At 49.2% G+C, this 26,783-nt stretch overlaps 1 protein-coding gene across 34 annotated transcripts in view; it reads left to right on the plus strand.

Moving 5' to 3' along the window:
• The window catches only part of GATA5 (GATA binding protein 5), a 2,064,317-nt gene that overhangs the window by 1,085,211 nt on the left and 952,323 nt on the right, over positions 1 to 26,783 (plus strand). For all 34 annotated transcript variants that reach the window (XR_011025213.1, XR_011025214.1, XR_011025210.1 and 31 more), the window contains one exon: positions 7,309 to 7,534. The gene's annotated coding sequence lies outside the window, so the exon portion shown is untranslated. The remainder of the gene's footprint in view (positions 1 to 7,308; positions 7,535 to 26,783) is intronic.

The raw sequence follows: 26,783 nt of genomic DNA on the forward strand, positions 1-26,783 counted from the left end.
TGCTCCCATTCATTCACCAATAACTTTATTACTACCTATCACACCTAATGATCTATATATTGTTAGCTAACAGGGATGCTCATCCGGATTCCGGATATCCGGGTAACCCGGATATCCGACCATTTTTACACTATCCGGATCAGATTCAAGATTACGGATTTCTATAGAAATCCGGATAGCTATCTGCGGATATTTGGCCGCATTACCCGGATATCCGGATCTGAAATACTGTAACTAAGGCGATGACGTCCTGGAGCCAATCAGAGGGCTCCCAGCAGAAGCCCTAGCAACCAATCACAGAGGGGAACCCTGGCCAGCTCCCACCTGACCTCACTGAGCCAATCAGAGGCCTCCCAGCCTAAGCCCTGGCACCCAATCACAGAAAGGAACACTGGCCAAGCCCCCCTTGTATAATGAGGAGGACTGCCATGATGAGACAGATCGTCCTGGCTTGCTGAATGCTTCCTGAGAGACAAGCTGCAGTGCTGGTGGCCTAGCAAGGGCTGCCTGTATACAGTTATAAACCTAAAGCTGTTCATTGATTAACCCCTTCACTACTCTATAGTAATCATTAATTAGCTTGATTGATGTCTCATAGTGTGACAGTTAGTGTGTGCTGCACAGCTGCAGTGCTGCTGGGCCTAGGGTTTTACACACTGATAAGCTCGGTGATTAACCCCTTCACCATCACTACACTATTGTTAAAGCATTAATGTGTTAGTGTGCACTAGTGTCTTCTCCTCTGCTGTCTGCCTGTCACTCGGCACTTGCCAGTGCCACGTGTCACCTGTCACGTGGCACTTGCCAAGTGTCACATGGCACTTGCCAAGTGTCACGTGTCATGTGGCACTTGTCATGTGGCACTTGGCACGTGTCAGGTGGCACTTGTCAGGTGGCAAGTGACACGTGTCAGACTCAGCAGTGCAGTTTCTAGGCTAAAATGCACCCAGGGCGAGTGTGTAAAAATTGCGCCCCCCCCCCCCAAGCAAGGTATGGGTGCCCGCAGTATAGGTTAGCCAGGTCTAGTTGCACTTAGTATAGGTCCCCCCAGTATAGGTAGCCAAGAATAGGTACCCCAGTATAGGTACCCAGGCATAGGTGAGCCAGTATAGTTGCCCCCACTATAGGCTAGCCAGGTAGGTGCCTCCAGTATAGGTAGCCAGTATAGTTGCCCCCAGTATAGGTTAGATAGGCAGGCGCCCCCGGTATAAGTTAGATAGGTAGGTGCCCCAGTACAGGTTAGCTAGGTGGGTGCCTCTAATATAGGTAGCCAGAAAAGTTACTCACAGCATAGGTTAGATAGGTAGGTGCCCCCCAGTATAGGTTAGATGGGTAGCTGCCCCCCAGTATAGGTTAGATTAGGTAGGTGCCCCCCCCCCGGTATAGGTTAGATTAGGTAGCTGCCCCCCAGTATAGGTTAGATTAGGTAGCTGCCCCCCAGTATAGGTTAGATTAGGTAGCTGCCCCCCAGCGTAGGTTAGATTAAGTAGGTGCCCCCAGTGTAGGTTAGATTAGGTAGGTGCCCCCCTGTATAGGTTAGATAGGTAGCTGCCCCCCAGCGTAGGTTAGATTAGGTAGCTGCCCCCCAGGGTAGGTTAGATTAGGTAGGTGCCCCCCAGGGTAGGTTAGATTAGGTAGGTGCCCCCCAGTATAGGTTAGATAGGTAGCTGCCCCCCCAGCGTAGGTTAGATTAGGTAGGTGCCCCCCAGCGTAGGTTAGATTAGGTAGGTGCCCCCCAGCGTAGGTTAGATTAGGTAGCTGCCCCCCAGCGTAGGTTAGATTAGGTAGGTGCCCCCCAGTGTAGGTTAGATAGGTAGGTGCCCCCCAGCGTAGGTCAGATTAGGTAGCTGCCCCCCAGTATAGGTTAGATTAGGTAGGTGCCCACCAGGGTAGGTTAGATTAGGTAGGTGCCCCCCAGTATAGGTTAGATAGGTAGCTGCCCCCCAGCATAGGTTAGATTAGGTAGCTGCCCCCCAGTGTAGGTTAGATTAGGTAGGTGCCCCCCAGGGTAGGTTAGATTAGGTAGCTGCCCCCCAGTATAAGTTAGATTAGGTAGGTGCCCCCCAGGGTAGGTTAGATTAGGTAGGTGCCCCCCAGGGTAGGTTAGATTAGGTAGGTGCCCCCCAGGGTAGGTTAGATAGGTAGCTGCCCCCCAGCGTAGGTTAGATTAGGTAGCTGCCCCCCAGTGTAGGTTAGATTAGGTAGGTGCCCCCCAGGGTAGGTTAGATAGGTAGCTGTCCCCCATAATGGGGGGGGGAGCCGGAGCCGCGGGGAGGGCAGCCCTCCCTCTCCCTCGCTCTCCTGGGCAGCCCTCCGTGCTCCCCCCTCAGATGCAGAGCGCAGCAGCAGCCAGGGAGGGAGCGCTGTATACAACGTACCTCCCTGCGTTCCAAGCGCTGCTCTCTCGCCGCCGGTCTCTTCCTCTCTGCCTGTACGATGATACACACGCTGGTTCCGGCTAAACAGGAACCAGCGTGTGTATCATCGTATAGGCAGAGAGGAAGAGACCGGCGGCGAGAGAGCAGCGCTTGGAACGCAGGGAGGTATGTTGTATACAGCGCTCCCTCCCTGGCTGCTGCTGCGCTCTGCATCTGAGGGGGGAGCACGGAGGGCGGCCCAGGAGAGGGAGGGAGAGGTCGCGTTGCCCTCCCCGCGGCTCCGGCTCCTCCCTCCTTTTCAGCGCCCACCTCCCAACAGTTCCTAACAGCTCCCCGGGCGGCGGCACGGGCCGCACGGCCCTAGAAACGGCCGTGCGCGTCAGGTGGCAAGTGCCACGTCCGGCATGCTCCTGGCACACGTTACACCTGCTGCTGCTGCTGCTTTGCCCTGCTCCTGCTGCCATTGCAGCTCCCACCGCCAGGCCAGGGTGCCACAGGCCACTGATACCACCTATGTTTAACCCAAAACACAATTTCTGCATAATTTTTTGGAGGTGTCTTGGCTGAAAACTGTCATGTCCCAGTTGTGCGGTTGGACTTTGGACACAATGGGCTTGATTCACAAAGCGGTGCTAACCTACTTAAAACGTCTAAAGTCTTTAGACGTGCTAACCAGGGTGCTAAGTAGGTTAGCATCGGATTTCTCAATCAGATCGTGCGCAAAGTTATGCGCGTAAAGTTTTACGTGCGCAAAGTCCTATGAGCGCGCTAAGTCCCATAAGCTTTAATGGGCACTTCGCGCATAAAGTTTTGCGCGCGAAAAGCTTGTTTAGACGAGCTAAGGGGGTTTTCACAGGTGTGCTAAGTTAGCACCGCTTTGTGAATCAAGCCCCATGTGGGCTGCATGACCACTGTTTAGAACCTAGGCCTAATGTTAATTGACAGCCGTTTTTTTTTTTTTTGGGGGGGAGGGGATTTGAAGTCCCCACATCATCAATTAGTGTTCCCCTTTGCAAAATAATGATGATACATGCCTCATTTACCCTAACAACCCTTTTAAAAGCTATTTAAAGGGCACTTCCGGTTTTTCTATCCAGATATCCGAATAGGTCGGATATCCGTGGATAATGCGTCCGAAGGCCGGATTCGGATATCTGAACCGGATCCGGATATCTGGGTATCCGGATCCGGATCAATTCAGATTTTAAAAAGTACTATCCGAGCACCCCTGTTAGCTAATCCCCAAGCTGCCCTCTAATTACTCATAAAGTGTATCTTGCCGTTAAATGTTGCCCTTTTGAAAAACTTTCTGAATTTTTTTTCCAGCCGTGCTACCTCAGCCCCTACCTTGAGACCCATCTAATTTGCCATGACTGTGAATTGCACCCTCTGGCACACCGCAGAGATGATTGGCACAGGGCCAGAGGTGCATTGTTACTCAGTGTATGATGCTAACAGCCATATACAGAGACACAGATGGGTGACAAGATCGACATATGTCCATAAAGGATACACAGGTACATCAATGGGCTATGACTACTTTTTTCCATTGAAGTACACTTTAATTCCAGATATCCCCGCGGATCACCATAGCCTCCCTGGAACGAATTTGATCTTTGTCATGTAAAGCCTAAGAGCGGCGGCGGTGTAATGAATGTCTATTACCGCCGTTTAAAGATGCGTTTCTTCACAAATAAACTCATTACCGCTGAGACTGAGACACACTCACAATTTCTTCGCTCCATTATCTCTCTGTTATACCGACTCCTTTCATCAAACCGCCTTTCAATGTACCAAGGTCAACTAAGGAGATACTAAAATCATGCTAAACGTATCTGGAGACAACATGCGGCCAGCAAAGTGGCTCCAGGATAGGACTCTTCTCTGTTTAAACACGAATTACTCAGTCTTTTTTTTCCCTCTTTTTACGTAGCTTTAAAAGGAAAAAAATTAGGACACTCAAAAATCTAGATGCAGATGCTGTACAACCAAGCGTTGACTAAAGCCCCTCAAGCGTAGGTAGCCATATTAGTTCCCAAGTATGGGTAGCCCTCCTCAGTATAGGTAGTCAGAGTAGCTCCCTTAGTATAGGTAGCCCTTCAAACAAGCATAGGTAGCTATATTAGTCCCTCCCTACGTATAGGTAGCCCCCCCCCCCCAGTATAGGTAGCCAGATTAGTCCTCCAGGTATAGGTCGCCCCCAAGTGTAAGTAGCCAGATTAGTCCCCCAAGTATAGGTAGCCCCCAAGTGTAAGTAGCCATATTGGTCCCTAAATATAGGTAGCCAGATTTGCCCCCGAAGTATAGGTAGCCCTTCAAACTAAAGGTAGCCTGATCAGCTCCTCCTATGCAACCCATATGTAGTCCACGTGAGAGAGAGTGCTGTAGTTATGGATTCATGATGAGTGCTGTAGTTATGGATTCATGATGAGTGCTGTAGTTATGGATTCATGATAAGAGTGCTGTAGTCATGGATTTATGAGATACAGTGCTGTAGTCATGGATTTATGAGGATATAGTGCTGTAGTCATGGATTTATGAGGAGATAGAGTGCTGTAGTCAGGGCCGGCGCTACCATTAAGGCAAAGGAGGCAGCTGCCCCAGGGCCCCAGAGCTTGTAGGGGCCCCCAGTGGCTACAAGAGGAAAAAAAATTTCAAATCGGCCTTATAGTTTTTGAGAAAATCGATTTTAAAGTTTCAAAGTAAAAAAAAAATTACACATTTAAAAACCTGCCGACTTTAATGATTAATAGCAAATCCACCTTAAATGCTAGAAACCCTAAATTTGCAGGATATGTTAAGGAGATCATTAGAAATAAGAGGAAAAAACAATTTTTCAAAAAGACCTTATAGTTTTTGAGAAAATCGATTTTAAAGTTTCGAAGGAAAAAAGTATACTTTTAAATGCGGTAAATGTCACTATTTGCAAACCTAACGGTAGTGTAATTTTACATGCATCAAACGAAAGCGCAATAAATTTCCTGATGGGGTTTCCAGGGGGTCTATACGCAGCGCTTTGGCCAGGGATCGCTATACAGCCGCAATATGGCTGTATGAAGATCCCTGGCATTTTTTCCTATTTTCCCAATTTTTTTTTTATGTTTAGAGTGTGGGAATTTTTTTTTTTTTTTTAATTATGTGGGGCCCCCCTTCCTGAAACTTTTTAACCCCTTGTCCCCCATGCAGGCTGGGATAGCCAGAATGTGGAGCTCCGACCGATTGGGACTTCACACCCTGTTATACCAGCTGCAAAAAAGGTCCCCTAATGCCGATTTTTTTTCCGGGGTATATGTTGGGGGGCCCCCCAGGTTTATTTTGCCCTGGGGCCCCATTGTTGCTTAAACCGGCCCTGGCTGTAGTCATGGATTTATGATGAAATTGAGTGCTGTAGTCATGGATTTATGAGGAGATCGAGTGCTGTAGTCATCATGGATTCATGATGAGAGTGATGTAGTCATGGATTTATGAGACACAGTGCTGTAGTCATGGATTTATGATGGGATAGAGTGCTGTAATCATGCATTGATGATGAGATCAAGTGCTGTAGTCATGGATTTATGAGATCGAGTGCTGTAGTCATGGATTTATGATAAGATGGTGCTGTAGTCATGGATAGTCTTGTAGTCATGGATTTATGATGAGATAGAGTGCTGTAGTCATGGATTTATGATGAGATAGAGTGCTGTAGTCATGGATTTATGATGAGATTGAGTGCTGTAGTCATGGATTTATGATGAGATTGAGTGCTGTAGTCATGGATTTATGATGAGATAGAGTGCTGTAGTCATGGATTTATGATGAGATTGAGTGCTGTAGTCATGGATTTATGATGAAATCGAGTGCTGTAGTCATGGATTTATGATGAGATAGAGTGCTGTAGTCATGGATTTATGATGAGATAGAGTGCTATAGTCATGGATTTATGATGAGATCGAGTGCTGTAGTCATGGATTTGTGTACATTGGGAGGGAAGTAGGTTGTTGGTGGAGCCCTAAGAGCTATGTTTGTTCTCTATAGTGCTCTGCTCTAATACCCTTCAATTCAGGGGGCCTTCTGAGGGTCACCATGAGGCCCACTGCGGACCCCTGTATTGCCTGCAGAGACCACTGTGGACCCCTTTATTGCTTGCAGCTGCTATGGTGAACCCTACACCCTTGGCTCCACTATCTACCTAAAGTACACCTGAAGTGAGCGGAATAGGCAGTCCTTACCTCACACCACACGGGGCAAGACCAGAACAGAAGCAAGTGACAGCAACTGGATCAGAGCAGGATTATCCACCATGCAACATAAGGACCTGGGACCTAGAGCAGAGATGTCAAACCGGTTCTTCGAGGGCCAAGGTCGTCACATATTTTTGACTCGGCTCAAATTCATTGATGGGTCTAAATCAGGAATGGCAAGGCATGGTCCATCAGGCAGAACACATTCTTCTCTTTCTCAGTCCATCCAAAACACTGGCATGGATCTGGCCCTCCAGGTCTGGAGTTTGATACCTGTGGCCTAGTGGGTGTCAAGGGGCCCACCAGCCACCTTCTTTGACGTCTCTCCACTTCAGCTTACCAAAACAACCACAAGGGGGCCCAAATCTACTACCTCGCCTAGGGCCCTATTACATCTTAATCTATCTTTGAGCTGGCTGCACTGAAGACAACAGCAGGCAGGACCCAATGCTGGAGGAGGTAGTCTATTTCACTGCTACACACTACTGCAGATGGTGGAGGTTATGGCAGCTACTGGGGGAGTTCATAAGAGGGGAGCATGTATGGGACAGAGGAAAAAAGTGCACCCCCCCCCCACCCCCCCACCCTCAGCAGCAGGCCTGATAGCTATGTCAGCGCCCTCTCTCTATCAGCTGTATGCACTGCAGAAATATCAGAGAAGATTCCTGTTTGCTGCCTCTTTATCCTTTTTTCATTCTCTCTCATAGATGCACTGAGGGAACCTGGAACTGTGTATGGCTGCACATGAGCTGCGAGCAGACATTCAGCACCTGTAATACCTTACAGATGTAATCTCTCCAGCCAGAATGAAGCACTCGCCTTACAGGGAAATGCAGATGTACTGGTTCTATCCATTCAATTTCCAACTATCCTCATAGCTGAGAAGTAGCATCATTCAACAGAATCTTTTCTGACTGCAGTCTGATCTGAAAGGTAAGTTTAATAACATTAAAGTACCAAAGGTTTGTTTATTATGTTGGAAACTGACTGATGCAATCTTTTGCATTTGTATCGTGTGTGGCCACCTTTAGGCCGGTTTCACGCTGTGGGTTGTTGTTAGCAGTGCAGTACAGCCAGGGGGCCGCACAGCACCTCCAAAAACAGGCCTTTGGGGATTACTGCATTAGTACATAAGTGTTCCCAGGCTCCAGTGGTGTGCACTGAACAGAAAAACCAGCTACAAAGTTCAGGAATGCCACGCTGAGGTACTCAAATGGTGTGCTTTTTTTCAATCACTGAGCTGAATTCCTTTGTTATTATCTCATTAATTCACTGGCTATCCAGTCCAGTTTAGCTTAGGTAAATAAAAGGAACTTTTTTTGGTTAAAAAGCTAATTGTTTTTCTAGTGCTGGGCATACACAGCTCGATTCTCCCGCTCGATCGATTCCCCGCTTGATTCCACAGGCGATTCTCGTATATTCTGCTTGTTTTTATTATCTTTTTTTTGCATTGTCTTCAATGCGGAATCGAGCCGCGAAACGACCGGGCCGGAGATCGGACATTTGACAGTTGAGAGATAGGTCAGATTAAAGAGCTGCACAGAGCGTCTACACATGTGTGGTGAGATGCATTCTGACAGCAGCAAATACTAGAGGATCCAGAAACCTGCTAGCTAATCTTCATTACACACTACTTCAAATATCTACCTCCTTTTTTTTTTTAATTGTAAAATAGTAAAAAAAAAAAAAAAAGTCATAGTCTAATGTCCTACCAAATGTCCTACAACCTTCTGAAGGCGGCCCTGCTGTATATAATATGGGTGCTCGGATAAATGACATCTTTACAGTGGTTCTAATTAGCGGATTCACTGCCACCTGGATAAATTGTTGCCGCTCGGGTAAAATATATACTAGACATCACTATAGCTGCAATTAACATTGGCAGTTTATGCAAACTCCGCTGACAGGTTCTCTTTATGACTATACACACACGCCGTCAGAGCTTGAGAAGTGACACAGGTGTTCCGGATGCACAATAAAAGCTCCTATACAAATTATCACTGCGCATCAGTGGCAGCCATTAAAAATGTTCACAGAGGCTTGAATAAGTCGCTTGCGTTTAGATCTCCGCGCAGATTTGAGCCTTCTGACAAACTGGCGTCTCATTTTCAAAGAAACGCTGCGCTGACCTCGAGCTACTGCTTTTAAAGTTTTAGCATTCCTGCACACCTGTCGGATTTGTGCTGGGCGAGTTCCCTGTCACCGTGTCAATCATCCTCCACCTTTGTGGCACAGAGTGTGGGTGGCAAATAATTAGCAGGTTCTGCATGTCTCTCTCCCTGGCGTTGTCACATTCCGGAGGGCTGGTTACCGCTCTTCCCTGGAACGTTGTATTGCTGAGGAAGAGATGAACCCCTCACTGGAGAGACGGCTGTCATATAGGCAGGGAAGGGTTTCATCTTACTGCTGGAAACTTATGACGTTCTGCCAGTTTACAGGAGTTAGTTAAGCAGATGGAACTTTTTGTGAAAACCTGGCAATTTGTCGGGAAACTTGAAATCACGATTTGTGCTTTTTCTGCACATTGGGCTAGTTCTGTGGTAGTTCTGAGCCTGCGTAGTAAAGCCCGGAGGACGTCCGATGACGTCAGCGCGCCGCCGTGAGTCACATTTTGGAACGCAGAAGAAGCCCGACCTGGCCGCCGGCCTGGCCAGGTCGGGCGCGCCACCGGAGACCACCGGGAGCCTGCGGAGCGGCGCCGAGGGCACCTCCTGCCCACGGGCTGGAGGAAGCCCCAGGTAAGTGGATGCGGATTTTTATTTTTCTTTAATAGTCCCTGAACCTTCCCTTTAGCCGATGGGCGGCGGCAAAGTGGACGCCGAAAGGACCGCAATACGCCCATGGGCCTTGCGTCCTTTCGGCATGCCGGGGGAGCGATCGCGTCACTGGTGACGCGCGCTTCCCCCGGCAACTGGCTCCGCCCACCCGCGACGACAACCCGCCGGCTGTTCCGAAGCGCCGGCGGGTTGTTAACCCCACCATCGCCGCTACAAAGTGTATATTACACTTTGTAATGTATACAAAGTGTATTGTACAGGCTGCCTGCTGCCCTGGTGGTCAGTGTCCGAGGGACCACCAGGGCAGGCTGCAGCCACCCCAGTCTGCACCCAAACACACTGATCTCCCCCCCCCTGCCCCCTGATCGCCCACAGCACCCCTCAGACCCCCCTCCCTGCCCACCTCCCAGACCACTGTTTGCACCCAATCACCCCCCTAATCACCCATCAATCACTCCCTGTCACTATCTGTCAATGCTATTTTTTTTTAGTCCCTAAATTGCCACCTGGGGTCTCCTGATTACCCCCCCACCCCTCAATTCTCCCCAGACCCCCCCCCCTGTGTACTGTATGCATCTATCCCCCCTGATCACCTGTCAATCACCCATCAATCACCCCCTGTCACTGCCACCCATCAATCAGCCCCTAACCTGCCCCTTGCAGGCAATCTGATCACCCACCCACACCATCAGATCGCCTGCAGACCCGCCGTCAGATCACCTCCCAAGTGCATTGGTTACATCTGTTCTCTCCTCTAAACACCCACCTCCCAAGTGCATTGTTTACATCTGTTCTCTCCTCTAAACACCCACTAATTACCCATCAATCACCCCCTGTCACCACCTGTCACTGTTACCCATCAGATTAGACCCTAATCTGCCCCTTGCGGGCACCCAATCACCCGCCCACACGCTCAGATGGCCCTCAGACCCCCCCTTATCAATTCGCCAGTGCATTATTTACATCTGTTCTTCCCTGTAATAACCCACTGATCACCTGTCAATCACCTGTCAATCACCCATCAATCACCCCCTGTCACTGCCACCCATCAATCACCCCGTCACTGCCACCCATCAATCAGCCCCTAACCTGCCCCTTGCGGGCAATCTGATCACCCCCCCACACCATCAGATCGCCTGCAGACCCGCCGTCAGATCACCTCCCAAGTGCATTGTTTACATCTGTTCTCTCCTCTAAACACCCACTAATTACCCATCAATCACCCCCTGTCACCACCTGTTACTGCTACCCATCAGATTAGACCCCTATCTGCCCCTAGGGCACCCAATCACCCACCCACACCCTCAGAATGCCCTCAGACCCCAGCCCTGATCACCTCGCCAGTGCATTGCTTGCATCTATTCCCCCCACTAATCACACCTTGAGTAGTGTTGGGCGAACAGTGTTCGCCACTGTTCGGGTTCTGCAGAACATCACCCTGTTCGGGTGATGTTCGAGTTCGGCCGAACACCTGATGGTGTTCGGCCAAACCGTTCGGCCACATGGCCGAACTAAGAGCGCATGGCCGAACGTTCCCCGAACGTTCGGCTAGCGCTGTGATTGGCCGAACGGGTCACGTGGTTCGGACCCGAACGCGCTCTGATTGGCCGAACTGTCACGTGGTTCGGGTAAATAAATACCCGAACCACGTCATATTTCCGCCATTTGTCTGTGGGTTTAGCTTTGGGTAGGCAGGCAGGGTAGTTCGCGCTCCAGCCACGCTAGCCAGGGTCCCCCCAGTCATTGTGTCGCTGCTGGGAATAGTAGTACACCGCTCGCTCAGCATTCTGTTTACTGCCACTCTGTGTACCTCGCTCAGCCACACTATATAGCATTCTGTTTACTGTTCTGTGTCTGCTGGGAATAGTAGTACACCGCTCGCTCAGCCACACTATATAGCATTCTGTTTACTGCCACTCTGTGTACCTCGCTCAGCCACACTATATAGCATTCTGTTTACTGTTCTGTGTCTGCTGGGAATAGTAGTACACCGCTCGCTCAGCCACACTATATAGCATTCTGTTTACTGTTCTGTGTCTGCTGGGAATAGTAGTACACCGCTCGCTCAGCCACACTATATAGCATTCTGTTTACTGCCACTCTGTGTACCTCGCTCAGCCACACTATATAGCATTCTGTTTACTGTTCTGTGTCTGCTGGGAATAGTAGTACACCGCTCGCTCAGCCACACTATATAGCATTCTGTTTACTGCCACTCTGTGTACCTCGCTCAGCCACACTAGATAGCATTCTGTTTACTGTTCTGTGTCTGCTGGGAATAGTAGTACACCGCTCGCTCAGCCACACTATATAGCATTCTGTTTACTGCCACTCTGTGTCTGCTGGGAATAGTAGTACACCGCTCACCCGCCACTGTATAGCATTGTGCTCTGTGTCGCTGCTGGGAATAGTGGTACACCGCTCACCCGCCACTGTATAGCATTGTGCTCTGTGTCGCTGCTGGGAATAGTGGTACACCGCTCACCCGCCACTGTATAGCATTGTGCTCTGTGTCGCTGCTGGGAATAGTGGTACACCGCTCAGCCACACTATATAGCATTCTGTTTACTGTTCTGTGTCTGCTGGGAATAGTAGTACACCGCTCGCTCAGCCACACTATATAGCATTCTGTTTACTGCCACTCTGTGTACCTCGCTCAGCCACACTATATAGCATTCTGTTTACTGCCACTCTGTGTCTTCTGGGAATAGTAGTACACCGCTCACCCGCCACTGTATAGCATTGTGCTCTGTGTCGCTGCTGGGAATAGTGGTACACCGCTCACCCGCCACTGTATAGCATTGTGCTCTGTGTCGCTGCTGGGAATAGTGGTACACTGCTCACCCGCCATTGTATAGCATTGTGCTCTGTGTCGCTGCTGGGAATAGTGGTACACCGCTCACCTGCCACTGTATAGCATTGTGCTGTGTGTCGCTGCTGGGAATAGTGGTACACCGCTCACCCGCCACTGTATAGCATTGTGCTCTGTGTCGCTGCTGGGAATAGTGGTACACCGCTCACCCGCCACTGTATAGCATTGTGCTCTGTGTCGCTGCTGGGAATAGTGGTACTGTATAGCATTTCTGTACTGCCACTGTACTGCTGCCAGTCAGCGTGTACTGTAAGGATAAGTGAAATGAGGAAGAAATCCGGTGAAAGAGGGAGGGGCAAGGGAAGAGGTGTTTCCCCTGACGGTTCACGTACAGGCCACAGGGGAGCACCCAAGAAAACCCACTCAATACCGCCCATGTTGTCCAGGACAACAACCCTCACAAATCCAAAAGAACAGGACCAGATAATTACTTGGATGACCTCTCAAGCGTCCAGCAGTGGGTTAAGCAGCACCAGCACATCACGCACGAGGTCCGAGTCCTCAGCCAGTTACAAGGAGCCAGTGGGCACAAAGCTGACACAACCGGCAGCGACACCACGCACACAACTGCCAGATAACCAGTCCGATGAATTACCTCAGGACACAATGGGGTATTCGCAGGAGCTATTCCCAGCCCAACAAACTTCCACCTTTCAAAGGTCAATGGAGGAACAGCCAGAAATGTTGTGCCCGGATTCACAACCATTAACTGTGGGAAATGCACCGCGCACTGAAATACAAGGCGAGTCCGAGGAGGACTCGGAAACCCAAATCCCAGAGCAAGTTGGGCAGGAGGGGTTGCAATTGCAGGAGGTCGGCCGACAAGATCTGGAAGACGACGTTGGAGTGAGCTGCGCAGAGGTTGTTCTGGGAAGCTCTACTCCACGGCGGCGGCCCCCCACAATGACATATGACGAGTTTGAGGAGATGGAAGAGGAGGGTATGGACAATGTGGACAGAGACCCAGATTTTGTTTGTGAACGAGAACATCGCCGTCGTAGCAGCAGCACAGATAAGTCTGTTGAAGAACCCACTGCTGCACGAGTTCGCCTTGTGCCACAAGGTAGGCGGCGCGCAATTTCAGGCACCACAAGCGTGGAAGTTCAAGTGAGAGGCAAAAGAGGAGCAAACAGAAATCGCCAGCAAGGCAGGTGCTCCAAAGTCTGGGCTTTCTCTGAAGACTGCACTGAGGATGTTACCATGGCGATTTGCAAGGTGTGCAAGACCCGCCTGAGCAGGGGGAAAAGTATTAACAACCTCTCCACCACCAGCATGAGCCGCCACATGCTATCCAAACATCCCACTCTGTGGGTAAACTCGGCAGGACAGGGTACCAGCAACACTGCCTCCCTTGGGTTCACCAGACTCACCACCAGACCCGCCTCAGCAGCAGCAGTAGCCCAGCCATTGCGTGGTTCACAACATTCACAAACATCAGACGACGCTGACACTGTCACTTTCCGGAGTAGTGCTCTTGAGGTCTCCCAGTCTTCATCAAACACAACAACCAACAGCCCTTCCGTGTGCAGCGCTACGGTTCAGTTGTCTGTGTCGGAGATGTTTGAGCGCAAGAGGAAATTGCCAGCAAATGACCCCCGGGCCGTGGCAGTAACAGCCAGCATAGCCAAGCTTCTGGCCTGCGAAATGCTGCCATATCGAGTGGTGGAGACAAACAGCTTCAAGGGCATGATGTCAGTGGCCATCCCACGTTACGTGGTTCCCAGCCGCTACCACTTTGCGCGCTCTGCAGTGCCTGAGTTGCATGAGCACGTGGTCAGCAAAATAACCCGAAGCTTGAAGAATGCCGTTGCCTGCAAGGTTCACCTCACCACTGACACCTGGACGAGTGCGTTCGGCCAGGGTCGATACATCTCCCTTACCGCGCACTGGGTGAACCTTGTGGAGCCTGGCAGCGATTCCTCACCTGCTATGGTGCGGGTGTTGCCCACGCCGCAAACAGCTGCACCGCCGTCCCTCCCACTGGATAACAACAGCAGCACCTACCTCTCTGACTCCTTCTCCTCCAACGCATCTCAAAGCTGTACCTCATCCGGAAACGCTAACCCAGCAGCAGTAGGATCGTGGAAGCAGTGCAGCACAGCTGTTGGCATGCGTCAGCAAGCGTTGCTGAAGCTGATCTGCCTTGGGGATAAGCAGCACACAGGGGAGGAAATTTGGAAGGGAATAAAGGAACAGACGGATTTGTGGCTGGCACCGCTGGACCTGAAACCGGGCATGGTTGTGTGTGATAATGGGAGTAATCTCATTCGCGCTTTAAGGTTGGCTAAGCTGACACACATCCCTTGCCTGGCGCACGTGATGAACCTAGTAGTTCAGCGGTTCCTGAGGACATACCCAGGCGTGGCTGATCTTCTGTTGAAGGTGCGTCGAGTGGCCAAACATTGTAGAAATTCCAGTACTGCTTCGGGGGCACTCGCCAAGATGCAGGAGCGCTTCAATCTCCCCCACCATCGCTTGCTGTGTGATGTCCCTACGCGCTGGAATTCTACGCTGCACATGCTAGCCCGCTTTTGTGAGCAGAAGAGTGCAGTGGTCCAGTACATGACGGCGCAGTACCGAGGCGCATCCGGACAGCTGCCAAGCTTCTGTGCATCCGATTGGGCCAACATGTTGGACCTCTGCCAAGTCCTCCAAAATTTTGAGCAATCCACGTTGCTTGTGAGCAGTGACAACTCTTCAGTCAGCATTACCATACCACTGCTGTGTTTACTGAAGAGGTCAATGTTGAAAATCAAGGAAACAGCTGTCATGATGCAACTGGGGGAATCTGAAGGAGAAAACGATCAGCGTGATGGTACCAACATCAGGCCATCCGCCTCAGTGAACGCTGGCCCCAGCAGCTATGACGAAGAAGAGGAGGAGGAACAGCTGGAGTTGGAGCAGGAATTTCATGCCACCACTGACGAGGGCCAGAGCGGTGCACGTTGGACTTCCACAATTCAGCGCGAATGGTCAGCAGAAGCAGACCAGGAGGAAGGTGACGACTATGATGCATCACAACAACTATCACAACGCTCACAAGAGGATGATGAGGATTCTGGTAGGACTCTGGCACACATGGCTCAATTCATGCTAGACTGCATTGAACGTGACCCACGCATTGTGCGCATTTTGGACAACACCAATTACTGGGTTTATACCCTTCTGGATCCACGGTACAAACACAATGTTCCAAAACTGCTTGAAGAAAGAGTCAGACAGGTCAAAATGGAAGAATACCAGCAGGCCCTTGTGGAGACTTTAGAGAGGAGATTGACATCCTCCCCCTCCTCTAGCCAGTTGTACGCTGACAGACTGACTTCCGCAAACCCAGGACGACCAGGAGGGCAGCAAACAATGCAAGCCGCAACTAGTGCCCAAAAGGGAATGGTATCGGCAGTGTCCTTGGAGTGGGAAAATTTTCTGACACCCATGCAGCAGCAGCCCACTGAACAGCAAGCGTGCAGATCCACCTCCAACACCGATCGCCTGGAGAAGATGGTCAAGGACTACATGTCAGATGACGTAGCTGTGTCGAACAATCCATCTGCACCCTTCAACTATTGGGTATCGAAGCTAGACACCTGGCACGAACTGGCAATGTACGCAATAGAGGTGCTGGCTTGCCCGGCAGCCAGCGTTATGTCGGAACGCTGTTTCAGTGCTGCCGGAGGCATCATCACAGATCGGCGTATCCGCCTCTCCACAGAAAATGCAGACCGTCTGACTCAAATTAAAATGAATCAATCCTGGATTGGAAATGACTACGCAACACTCCAGGACCCCAACCAAGTAACATGACCAATGAACATCTGGGATGGTGTAGCGTTTCCGGTCCCTGTTTATTGAACCTCTCATCTGTATTACATTTATGACTACATGGCGGCAAAAAGCATTGCTGCTATATCCGCACGCTTTTTGTCCTCATGCAAGGCCTGGGTTGTTGTGTCTCACAAAGCGTGGCCTTCTCCTCCTGCGCCTCCTCCTGTTCCATCACGTCTGCTGCTGCTGGGTTAGCGTTGCCGCGTGGTCCCTGTTTATTGAACCACTTATCTTTATTACATTTATGACTGCATGGCGGTACAAAGCATGCTATCCGCACGCTTCTTGTCCTCATGCAAGGCCTGGGTTGTTGTGTCTCGCAAAGCGTGGCCTTCTCCTCCTGCGCCTCCTCCTGTTCCATCACGTCTGCTGCTGCTGGGTTAGCGTTGCCGCGTGGTCCCTGTTTATTGAACCACTTATCTTTATTACATTTATGACTGCATGGCGGTACAAAGCATGCTATCCGCACGCTTCTTGTCCTCATGCAAGGCCTGGGTTGTTGTGTCTCACAAAGCGTGGCCTTCTCCTCCTGCGCCTCCTCCTGTTCCATCACGTCTGCTGCTGCTGGGTTAGCGTTGCCGCGTGGTCCCTGTTTATTGAACCACTTATCTTTATTACATTTATGACTGTATGGCGGTACAAAGCATGCTATCCGCACGCTTCTTGTCCTCATGCAAGGCCTGGGTTGTTGTGTCTCACAAAGCGTGGCCTTCTCCTCCTGCGCCTCCTCCTGTTCCATCACGTCTGCTGCTGCTGGGTTAGCGTTGCCGCGTGGTCCCTGTTTATTGAACCACTTATCTTTATTACATTTATGACTGCATGGCGGTACAAAGCATGCTATCCGCACGCTTCTTGTCCTCATGCAAGGCCTGGGTTGTTGTGTCTCACAAAGCGTGGCCTTCTCCTCCTGCGCCTCCTCCTGTTCCATCACGTCTGCTGCTGCTGCTGCTGGGTTAGTGTTACCGGTCCCTTTTCGTGGAACCTCTTCTCTGTATTACATTTATGACTGCATGGCGAAAAAAAGCATGTTACCTGTGCAAAGAAACATGACATTTTCCACATTTAAAAGACAGTTTTTCCTTTGAAACTTTACAATCAATTTTCTCAAAAACTATAAGCTCTTTTTCAAATATTTTTTTTTTCCTCTTGTACCCACTCCCAAGGTGCACATACCCTGCTAATTTGGGGTATGTAGCATGTAAGGAAGCTTTACAAAGCATGAAAGTTCGGGTCCCCATTGACTTCCATTATGTTCGGAGTTCGGCGCGAACACCCGAACATCGCGGCGATGTTCGGCGAACGTTCGCGAACCCGAACATCTAGGTGTTCGCCCAACACTAACCTTGAGACACTCATCAATCACCTCCTGTCACCACCTGTCACCCCCTAGCACACCTACCCATCAGATCAGGCCCTAATTTGGGCTCCTGATCACTCGGCCAAACCCTCACATCCCCCTCAGACCCCCTTCCGATCACCTCCCCAGTGCATTGATTGCATCTATTTTCCCCTGTAACCACCCTCTGAGACACCCATCAATCACCTCCTGTCACCCCCCTAGCACTTCTATCCATCAGATCAGGCCCAATACAACCTGTCATCTAAAAGGCCACCCTGCTTATGACCGGTTCCACAAAATTCGCCCCCTCATAGACCACCTGTCATCAAAATTTGCAGATGCTTTTACCCCTGAACAGTCATTTTGAGACATTTGGTTTCCAGACTACTCACGGTTTTGGGCCCGTAAAATGCCAGGGCGGTATAGGAACCCCACAAGTGACCCCTTTTTAGAAAAAAGACACCCCAAGGTATTCTGTTAGGTGTATGACGAGTTCATAGAAGATTTTATTTTTTTGTCAAAAGTTAGCGGAAATTGATTTTTATTGTTTTTTCACAAAGTGTCATTTTTTACTAACTTGTGACAAAAAATAAAATCTTCTATGAACTCACCATACACCTAACGGAATACCTTGGGGTGTCTTCTTTCTAAAATGGGGTCACTTGTGGGGTTCCTATACTGCCCTGGCATTTTAGGGGCCCTAAACCGTGAGGAGTAGTCTAGAAAACAAATGCCTCAAAATGACCTGTGAATAGGACGTTGGGCCCCTTAGCGCACTTAGGCTGCAAAAAAGTGTCACACATGGTATTGCCGTACTCAGAAGAAGTAATTTAATGTGTTTTGGGGTGTATTTTTACACATACCCATGCTGGGTGGGAGAAATCTGTCTGTAAATGGACAATTGTGTGTAAAAAAAAATCAAAAAATCGTCATTTACAGTCAGGCTGCAAAAAAAGTGCCACACATGTGGTTCCTATACTGCCCTGGCATTTTAGGGGCCCTAAACCATGAGGAGTAGTCTTGAAACCAAATGTCGCAAAATGACCTGTGAAATCCTAAAGGTGCTCATTGGACTTTGGGCCCCTTTTATTATTATTATTATTTATTGTATTTATAAAGCGCCAACATATTACGCAGCGCTGGACAATAAATATATACAATGATACAAGGATGACATACATATGGTTATACACATAGAACAAAGTTATACATACAAATTGTACAAAATACATGATCATGCAATATGGGCTGGTTAGGTAGGCCCAGTAATACAAGTACAGGCTGTCATAGGACAGGAGCACATGATCCTGTAGATTACACTAGGGAGTGGAGGACCCTGCCAGAGGCTTACAATCTAAAGGGAGGGGTGGAAACACTAGGGGGGGCTGTTAAATATTCCTTAGAGAGTTACTGTGTGGTAGGAGGTGGGTAGGCCATCATAAAGAGGTGGGTTTTGAGGGCTTGCTTGAATGTGTTGAAAGAGGGAGCAAGTCTGATGGGTGGTGGAAGGGCATTCCAGAGGGTGGGGGCAGCTCTTGAGAAATCCTGCAGGCGGGCATGGGAGTGTGAAATGCGCGGGGTGGTGAGGCGAAGGTCGTTGGAGGAACGGAGGGGGCGACCTGGTGTATACTTGTGAACAAGCTCCGAGATGTAGGTAGGGCATGTTTTGTGCACAGATTTATACGCCAGGCATAGAATCTTGAAACTTATCCTGAGACGGATAGGGAGCCAGTGCAGGGATTCACAAAGGGGAGATGTGGATGCAGAGCGGTGCGAAGAATGGATGAGTCTTGCAGCCGCGTTCATCACTGATTGAAGGGGGGCAGTGCGTTTCCGGGGGAGGCCAGAAAGGAGTGAGTTACAGTAATCAAGGCGGGAGATGATGAGGGCATGGATGAGCAGTTTGGTCGTGTCCGGGGTTAAGAATGGGCGGATCTTGGAGATATTACGGAGGTGGAAATTGCAGGCTCTTGTGATGTTTTGGATGTGTGGGATGAAGGAGAGGTCAGAGTCCAAGGTGACACCCAGGCAGCGGGCCTGGGAGGTAGGGAGAATGGTTGTGTTGTCGATTGTGAGGTGGAAACCTGGGATGGGTGCAGCAGCATGGGGTGGAAAGATCAGGAGCTCAGTTTTGTCTAGGTTAAGCTTTAGGAACCTAGCTGACATCCAGGAGGAAATTGCTGAGAGACACGAGGAGACCTTGTTTATGGTGGTGGCTGAGAGATCGGGGGTATGGAGGTAAATCTGAGTGTCATCTGCATAAAGGTAGTAATTGAAGCCCAGGGAGGAGATAAGCTTGCCAATTGAGGAAGTGTATATGGAGAAAAGAAGGGGGCTAGAACAGAGCCCCTTAGCGCAGTTAGGCTGCAAAAAAGTGCCACACATGTAGTATTGCCGTACTCAGGAGAAGTAGTATAATGTGTTTTGAGTGGGATAAATATCTCTGTAAATGGACAATTGTGTAGAAAAAAAAAATCAAAAAATTGTCATTTACAAAGATATTTCTCCCACCCAGCATGGGTATGTGTAAAAATACACCCCAAAACACATACTACTTCTCCTGAGTAAGGCAATACCACATGTGTGGCACTTTTTTGCAACCTAACTGCGCTAAGGGGCCCAAAGTCCAATGAGCACCTTTAGGCTTTACAGGGGTGCTTACAATTTAGCACCCCCCAAAATGCCAGGACAGTAAACACACCCCACAAATGACCCCATTTTGGAAAGTAGACACTTCAAGGTATTCAGAGAGGAGCATAGTGAGTTCGTGGCAGATTTGTATGACCGAGCAATAAACCGTGAAAGCTGCAGTGGTCTGAATGGAGAAAAAGGCTCTGGTCCTTAAGGGGTAGAAAGACTGTGGTCCTCAAGTGGGTAAAAGTGGTTTCCATTTATTTGAACGGAACACAGCAGATCTTTTAAATGATCTGTTTGTTGGCCACCGAAACCATGGCATTCACTGCCCATCTGAATCAGCCCATATACTTGCATGTAAGCCAGAATGACTAACCTATCAATGGCCACCTTTACTGGGCAGACTGCAGTTTTGGAGAGAGCACCAAATGTACAAATTCGATGGCTGGACAAAAATGCTGTATAGCTGATGTCACAGCTCTCCTCGCAGGAACCTCCTAAGGCTAAGCTGATGAGACCAGCCGTCACTACACAACACATATCCTCAGAGACAGACATATATTACACTTTCCCTGTAGCTTTATCACACATTTTAGTCTGTATGGTAAACAAAGCTTTATACAGCCATAGCAATCCCTGCCATGTACTGATGAAGGCCAAAAGACCAAAACAGGCTGTCTACATGTAGGGTTGGTGTGGCTGTGTAATATTTAAAGCTATAGGCTTGCTATACACCAGCGGTTCTGGATGCTTGTCTGACTAACGGGTGAAAAGAGATAATTTGCATATTCAGTAGTGGTGCATTGTGGGTAACCACAAATGTTCACTTATTGCTGAATTATTGCAAATTTCACCAAGCATTGTTAATTAGTAGGAGGGCTTTTCTGTCTCTTTTATCCCTGTATACATTCCTAGTGATTTGGGTCACCCCGAGCTGCTTGGTTACTCAAGTGTGAGAAGAAATCCTTCCAATGGGCAGAGAGAAGGTGAGACCTTCTGTTTGCTACGTGCACAAAGGAGGGATGTTATGCTTATAACTGGATTGTGACAGCTGCAAGGATTTAAAGAGGAGCTGTAGTCAAATAACATAATAAAATTGCTTGTTTTTTTACAAGTGACACAAGGTCCAGTGTTGAGAAGCAGAAATGCAGAAATCAAACCAACAAATGTTGATTTTTTTTTTTACAGTATTAATTTATAGATTTAGTAATTTTCCTATTGTTGTAAAATCTTTGCGCTTCCTGATTTACATTCTGAAATTTATCACTGGTGGTGACATCTTTAGTTCTGCCAAGTAATCTATATGGAATGTTCGTTACTGAGAGTTCTATGCAAAGAGGGAGATATTGCTTACTTGGCAATTGGAAAAAAGCCATTATTTCCCACAATGCAACAGGTTCAAAGACAGGAAACTGTCAAGACCATGGCCCTGACATCATATTGTGGAAGGAGTTTCACCACAATGTAATCTATACAGATGTTCCTGATGATCTGTTTGAGAAAAGGTAAAGATTTCTCGTAGGAAAGGGGGTATCGGCTACAGATTGGGATGAAGCTCAATCCTGGGTTTAAATTCCTATTTAAGTAAAAAAAATGCAATCTCTTATATTGCCAGCTCCACCCAGAGCTGGGACAAAGTCCTCCAGCACCCAAGGCTGAGACACCAAAGTGCGCCCCTCCATCCCTCCCACCCCAGCGATCACACTGATGGCACCAGGAGCATACTGCGCAGGCCCAGTATGGTCTGTGCCTGCGCCGTGCGCTCCTGGTGACATCAGGGGAAGCGAGGACACTGCAAGGCAGTCGCAGTGGTTTTCAGACTTTAAAGAGACTCTGTAACGACAAAAAGATCCCCTGGGGGGTACTCACCTCGGGTGGGGGAAGCCTCAGGATCCTAATGAGGCTTCCCACGCCGTCCTCTGTCCCACGGAGGTCTCGCTGCAGCCCTCCGAACAGCCGGCGACTGTGCCGACTGTTCAATTCAATATTTACCTTTGCAGGCTCCAGCGGGGGCGCTGTGGCTGCTTTCGCTCCGAAGGAGGCGGAAATACCCGATCTCAGTCGGGTCCGCTCTACTGCGCAGGCGCCGGAGACTTGCGCCTGCGCAGTAGAGCGGACCCGACTGAGATCGGGTATTTCCGCCTCCTTCGGAGCGAAAGCAGCCAGAGCGCCTGCGCAGGAGCCTGCAAAGGTAAATATTACGTCACCGCTGTACGGAGGGCTACAGCGAGACCCCCGAGGGACGGCAGACGGCGTGGGAAGCCTCATTAGGATCCTGAGGCTTTCCCCATCCGAGGTGAGTACCCCCCAGGGGACGTTTTAACGTTACAGATTCTCTTTAAAGTCTGAAATTCCAGAAGTGAGCCGGAGGCGGGGCCTGAGCATCGGTGAGTGGCTGCACGGGCACAGGATGTCTGCGGGGGACCATTAGAAGCCCCGGGTAACTTTAACTCATTTTCCCCTGACCCCCCTACAGTATCCCTTTAAGTAACTGGAAATGTAGTGGGAGGAATGGGGGAAACATAAGCTGGCTTGCCAGTCATTCCTTACCATGGCCACACATACCTAGTGTATACCTGTTTGATTCTAAGTTGGCTATGTTGAGTCTCTTGTTTTCCTACGATGTAGACTCTTGACAACTAAAGCTTCTTTGGATGAAGTAGACCTCTGACCACGTGATTCATAACCAAAATGTTTGTACCATCTAATTTTTACACCATCCATTTTTACAGGACTGCTCTATACGGATGTTTTTCTGTATCTTTTTATTTGATCGTGGACACAGTCCATTCAACAGATTTGTTGCATTTTAAGTGGTTTTATTGGGTGTGCGCCTGGAACATTTTATGTGTTTCTGTGTTTATTAAAATTGTCAGTTTATAGTAAACTGCTGTATATGAACTGGTCTGGATGATTTATACTATAACTCCCCTTGTAGCTTGGGTAACATAAACACTCGTTAACATTCTTAGTGATTCATCTTTAGCTTGGCACAAATCACTCGCTTTTCACCCTGATTGTGATGGTTTGGTCCAAGATTGAAGTGCCTTTATTTATTCACTATTTCCAAACATATTTTGTGGTTTATGAGTTCCTTGTGTCTGAGATAATTTTAACACAGTGGCCCCAAGGTTATAAAGAGAGTTTTTGATTTTTGTCTTTTTGTTTTTTTCACTCTACTTTGGGCGCTGCCATAGGCCACAATGTAATTTGTGCCTATGGGGGCATCAACAAGGTAGTTTGGGCACGAGAGTTCGGCTATAGTTAGGAGCACCTACAGTAGCATGGGTGAATTAGAGGCTGGAGTTTGGCTTTTATGTAGCCGAATTACAGTTAGAGGCGGGCAATTAGTGGCTGTAGTGGCGGTGAATCCAGGCCCGGAGTTGGCAGTGCCAGAGTTCGGCTACTTTGTTGCCGTACTTTGTGTAGTAGGGAAGAGTGATAGGGGTGGATAGCAGCGCTAAAATACAGCAAGTGGCAGTAGGTAGAGGGGGGAGGTTAGTGCTCGATGCAGGTAGTGGAGGGCTATTGTAAAAGTTAGGTTAATGGAAGTGATTATAGAATTTCAGTAGTTCAGGGCCTGGTTTACCATAAGGCACTGTAGGCACGGGCCTATGGGCGCCTGATGATGGAATGGTGGCTCACTCCCCTCCCCAAGGGCCTCCTCTCCAAGGGCATTCCACTGATGAGATTTCCCTTTAGTCAGGAGCATCTCTGGCTACCTAATACTTAGGGGCACCTGTAGCTACCTATGCTGGACAAGGGAAGTAAGGGAGAAGACGCGTCATGCGGACGCGCTTTACGGCTCTTTACGACGGGGAATGCGGAAGAAGAGGACGCTTTGCCGGAGGACGACTGGCAGTCGACCGAAAACGAAACTTAGCCGCGGAGGGAGACCGGAGGGCACCAAAGGACCGGCGCGGGCACAGGACGGCTGCAGGAGGCTTGGGAAAGCCCCAGGTAAGTGAATTTTTCCCCCCCCACAGTTAAGGTTCCCTTTAGGAAGGACAGTGGGAACAAGAGGAAAAAATGTTTTCAAAAAGACCTTATAGTTTTTGAGAAAATCAAATTTAACCACTTGACGACCGCAGTGTTAACCCCCCCTAATGACCAGGCTCATTTTTGCAGCACTGGGCTGTGCAGGCTTTTAAGCCTCCTGCACAGCCCAGCTAAGGAGCCCAGCGTTCGGACTAACCGCATTTAAATGTATACTTGTTGCCTTTGAAAATTTAAAATCTATTTTCTCAAAAACAATAAGCTCTTTTTGAAAAAAAATGTTTTCCTCTTGTTCCCACTGTTCTTATTAACATATCTGGCAAATTTGGTGTTTCTAGTATATAAGGAGGCATTGCTATTAACCGTTAAAATTGGCAGGTTTTTAAATCACAAATACCATAAGTAATTTGTGATTACATGCGGTTATTTGACTCAAAACCGCACTCGAGTCTGCTATCCCTTTCTACTCGTGATCGTGATCACAAGTCAATTCGGAAGTGGGCGGAGTTGAATTCGTGATTAGTGATGATCGTACACCTAAATGTTCGGTTGGGTTCGGCTGACGTCATCCAGCCCGCGGTGGGGGGGTGGGGGTGGGGGGAGCAGGCCGGCTCTCGGGAGGACCGGCGCCCCCTGGTGGCGGGAGGGGGAAGGCAGGCTGGATGACGTCAGCCAAACCTAACCGAGCCCGAACATCTAGGTGTTCGATCATCACTATTCGTGATGACTTGAATTCGTGATTGGGACTGGGAGTATCCGAGCACCACTCAGGGATTTTGCAATGTGAACTTCTCTCTGCCCACCAGCAGAGGGTTCACTCCTACAGGAATTGTATGTTTCTGCAGACTATCGCTGGGAGATCTGGACTGTCACCTGACCTTCCAGCATGAGTATTTAAAATTAATGAGAACTGATGTAAAAAAATAAAAGAAAAACTTGGATACTTAAAGAGACACTGAAGCGAGACTAAATCTCGCTTCAGCTCTCATATATAGCAGGGGCACGTGTGCCCCTGCTAAAACGCCGCTATCCCGCGGCTAAACGAGGGTCCCTGACCAACCAACCCACCCCCCGCAAACCTTGGTCGGAAATCTGGTCGCAGATTAGCCCTTCCTAGAGGCAGGGCTAACGGCTGCAGCCCTGCCTCACAGCGCGTCTATCAGACGCGCATCGCCGCCTCTCCCCCGCCCCTCTCAGTGAAGGAAGACTGAGAGGGGCGGGGGAGAGGCGGAGATACGCGCTGACAGACGCGCGTGGGGCAGGGCTGCGGCGGTTAGCCCTGCCCCAATGCGGAAGCGCTCCCCCGCATTACGGAGGGGATTTGTAAGCCGCGCTATAGCGGCGTTTTAGCAGGGGCACACGTGCACCTGCTATATATGAGGTCTGAAGTGAGATCTATTCTCGCTTCAGACTCTCTTTAAGGAGAAGCAAGGCTCTGGGCCCTATAGAGCCTTTCCTCTCCTCTCCCAGTCCCTGTTCCAGCGCTGGCTCCCCAGTAGCAGTATTTTACCAATTTGGTCAAATACTGCTCTCTCCGCTGCTGAAGGAAGGCTTTGGAAGTCTTCAGGAGCTAAGTTCTCCCGAAGATGGGCCTCTCAATACTGCATACGCGTGAGTGCCCTCTCTCTCACACTAGTGTGTGTGCAGTATGGAGCTGCCTATCCTCAGGAGGACTCAGCTCCCGAAGACTTCCGAAGTCCCCCGCGGCGGGGGATTCAAACGGAGGAGCTGCCGCTGCAACGAGGGTACCAGGAGAGGAGGGGGAAGGCTGGATAGGACCTAGAGCCTTCCATCTGCTTAGGTATCTGTTTTTTGTTTTAGTTTTTTTCACTTCCCAATGACTTTAACCAAGACTGAACATTCAACCATTGCTAGTCCATGGTTCCAGGGTCCATGCCATCCTAGCCGGAGTTCCTTGTTCCTGTGTTCAGTACCTGTTCCTGGTTGCCCTGTATCCCTGTGATCTGTTGTCTTCCCATGTACAACCTTTTGCTTACTCTTTGACGATTATTTGTTTAAAGGGGAACTTCAGCCTAAACAAACATATTATCATTAACGGAAATAAGTTGGTGGAGGCGCCTTTAAAACTTATCTGTATGCCAATATTGGAGTAATGATAAAAAAAAGAGGTCTCTTACCTCACTAGAATAGTCACATAGGTAGAAAAAGGAGTCCCTATTAAAAAGTACAGGGTTAAATTGTAGACAACGCGTTACACGGGACGCAGCCCACCCCCTCAAGTCAACAAAACAGAAGACCCCAAGTGATAGCCGTGCAGTGCGGGGGCTGTACAGAAACTCTTTATACTATCATTAAGTTAGATTAGTTATGTTAATTAAAAGAGATAGGTAATATAATCTGTTACCCACCCTGTTTAAAACAAGGCAAATGTTTGAGAACACTACACACACTACACACACACACTACACACACACACACACACACACACACACACGCTCTGGCACACACACACGCTCTGGCACACACACACACACACACGCTTTGGCACACACACACACACACACACACACACACACACACACACACACGCTCTGGCACACACACACACACACACACACACACACACACACACACACACACACACACACGGTTTGCTCTGCATAAACCACTCTGTGCAGGAAGGTCCTTGTATATACCTTCAGTTGCCATTGTATGCCTTCTGAATACATTTACCTGCAGGAATAATCTTATGTTTATGCCTGATCTATGTTGCATTTATTT

This window comes from Hyperolius riggenbachi, chromosome 12 (assembly GCF_040937935.1).
Source record: "Hyperolius riggenbachi isolate aHypRig1 chromosome 12, aHypRig1.pri, whole genome shotgun sequence".
In the NCBI taxonomy this organism is placed as follows: domain Eukaryota; kingdom Metazoa; phylum Chordata; class Amphibia; order Anura; family Hyperoliidae; genus Hyperolius; species Hyperolius riggenbachi.